At 32.5% G+C, this 3,011-nt stretch overlaps 1 protein-coding gene across 1 annotated transcript in view; it reads right to left on the bottom strand.

The window, feature by feature from the left end:
• The window catches only part of LOC106688776 (clotting factor G beta subunit), a gene marked incomplete at both ends in the record, with an annotated part of 120,834 nt that overhangs the window by 86,385 nt on the left and 31,438 nt on the right, over nucleotides 1–3,011 (bottom strand).

Genomic DNA, 3,011 nt, shown 5'->3' with positions numbered 1-3,011 from the left:
AGAAAAATATAGGAATCGAGCTATCAATAAAAAATCTGAAAATAAATACATCAGACACAATTAACAACACTAAATAGAAACAGACAAAAGGTTTTGTTGGAAAAACCAAAGCAAACCTACCTCCATTTCAAAATCAATTCAGCTCTGGCACAAACCTGGAGTTAGTTGGATCACAAATGTATTGTAGAACATGCTGTAATAGACAATTGACAGTTATGTTTTTATCAAACAATGTTTTAATTTTAATAGTGATTAATTTACGCATTTCCTAACAAACTTGGGACTAATAAGGACTTCTAAAATACATGCATGTGTGAAATTAAATAAGAAAAAAAAATTGAAAATATGCTATTGAAAGGTATAATATCAAGTTACAGGAGAATGGGTAGTTTTTAATATCTGATTCCACTTTACTTTCAAATTACTGTATTTTTAAACTGCCTTCTTTGCTTGGAAATAAATTAAAGTTATTGGTTATACAGCTTTACAACCATTGCAAACTCAACTGTTGTAAGTTAGAAAGGGTTAAGATTATTAATTTTCAGCAGTAAACCGCTATCAAAATATCTGGAGAGATAAATCCAGAAAACTGGTGAAATAAAGCATTTTTTTTTAATCCACAATATCAAAAGTGGGGAATATATTTCTCGAGATTCAAGGGGATATTCCCGAAAATTCTAATTTTAAATTGCTTACTTTGCTATTGCTGCAATGATCGTCAAACAAAGCAAAGTATTTACTTGCCAACAATGTAATTGATATTTGATTAGAAATTCTAATCAATGATGACAAAAGCTGAGAAATATTTAGTTATGGTAACAAAATGTGGACTTTGGTTTCAACCACTCTGAGTGGAGGCAAATTTTGCCAACCCGTTATTTAGGCATTTCAATTTAAAATACTAAAATACAGAGTAATTCGAAAGAATGTTTGGGAAAGAACAGTCATCACTATTCGTTAATTGAATAGGTTACAAGTACAAAAGTCATATATAAATGGTTAATAATTTAATAATCTAATGTTACAATTTTTATCCAACATTCTGGGCAAAAGCTAGTTTCCCTGCCTGCCTAGGCAAGAAGCGTAACAAAAAATCTACCTAAACGGGCAATGGAGAGGACTCGGGTGAGGCGATGTATACAATTTATATTAAATAAAAAATTATGTTTATTAAGGTAAGACAAAGTGTGTATTCTGAACCTTGAACTCATAAAAACTTCAAACGTGTACTGGTGTATAGGAAAAACGTATAAAACAAAATTAAAGACCACAAATGGAGTGAAATTCACAAGAATTCACTCAGAGTATATGATAAAGTATTTTTTCCAAGAAGAAGTACATATTAAGTGAGAAATATTTGGAATTTTGAACGAGAATAAATGCTCATAAATCGGATAAGGGCTCTTCTTGTGGTTCGCGTCAGGGCATATTAGCTATTACTTACTCTACTAAAAAAGATCTGGTTTTAAAAAGAAGAGAATTTTCTTTGTTGCAAGTTTAGTGATGGTACTATATCTGGAAAAAAGACTAACATGGAATCCTCATACAAGACTGGAAACAGCTCGTTAATTCCGACTATTACAACACTAAATAGACTAACTTAGAACTTTCAACTAATTACAAAAGACTCATTCATATAACTATAATAAGGCCCATCTGGAAATACGGAGCTGAGCTTTGGGGTTCCAATAAACCATCGAATTCCTTTTGTATCCAATCCTTACAGTCTAAAATCCTTAATGTTCCTTACTTACTACCAGGACCTCAATGTTCCATATGTTGTCGATTTTGCCAGGACCAGATACCAATCCTACCATGATAACTTCCAACAATCCAAACCTACTTGATTCCAGTCTAGCTTCTCCTTTGTTACGTGATATTCCACCTAGGTGTCTGAAAAGAATATGACCTCGAGATCTCCTCTAGAAACGTTATTGGAGTTTTATCAATGGATAGATTCTCCACTAAACTGTATCATGGTAATGTAATATTACCCACTTCACATTTTCTCGTTGTATAATTTCTTTTATACAGTTATGAATATCAATAAATAAATTGTAAAAAAAAGTCTAGAGAGCTGCTCCATAAAAGACCCTAGAGCTGTATTATTTTAGTGGTAAGGCATAAATTAGGTGAAGTAGGTATGTAAAAAACAAAATAAAATACCAAGAAACTTTTATTCAAATAATAACTATTAATAAGAATAATAATCATGTTACAATCGTATTAAAATAAATTTGTTACATGACGTACAACTTATATTCAATCACTAATTTATAAATAAATTCAATTTTTTCCGTTAGTCTGTGAACAATGATCCTTAAATTGTATCCCAAACTCTCCAATCCCACATCACCACCCTTGAAGAATGGTGCCAAAATTGGAGGATTAAAATTAATTCTAATAAATCCAACCAAATCACATTTACCCTTCATTGTAAGCCCATAACCTCTTGCCCTAAAGTATCCTTTAATAATATCCCACTTATTCCAGTAGAACAGATCCGTTACTTAGGACTACATCTGGACAAACAACTGACATGAAATCCTCATACAAGATAAAAAGACAAGAAACTGCTCGTTGATTCCTACTATTACATCATTTACTAGACAAACGGTCTAAATTACTAATCCATTACAAAAGACTGATCTACATGACTATTATAAGGTCAATCTGAACATACGGAGTTGAGCTTTGGGGCTCCACTAAACCATCAAATTCCTCCCCAAACCAATCCTTACAGTCCAAAATCCTTTGAAAATCTTTAATGCTCCTTTCTTTGTCACAAATCAAGTCATCCATCAGTACTTCAATGTCCCATATGCTGCCGATTTAGCCAGAACCAGATACCATTCCTTCCATGATAAACTTCCCAACTACCCGAATCCACTTGTTTCTAACCTGCCTTCTCCTTCATTACCTAATAATCAACCCAGGCGTCTGAAAAGAAGATGGCTCAAGATCTTCTCCTCTAGAAATGTTATTGGAGTTCTATCAATGAGTAGATTCTC

The sequence above is a fragment of the Halyomorpha halys genome, unplaced genomic scaffold (genome assembly GCF_000696795.3).
Source record: "Halyomorpha halys isolate HHAL.00 unplaced genomic scaffold, Hhal_1.1 Scaffold1203.1, whole genome shotgun sequence".
Lineage (NCBI taxonomy): Eukaryota > Metazoa > Arthropoda > Insecta > Hemiptera > Pentatomidae > Halyomorpha > Halyomorpha halys.
This window is presented reverse-complemented; position numbering and strand designations above follow the sequence as displayed.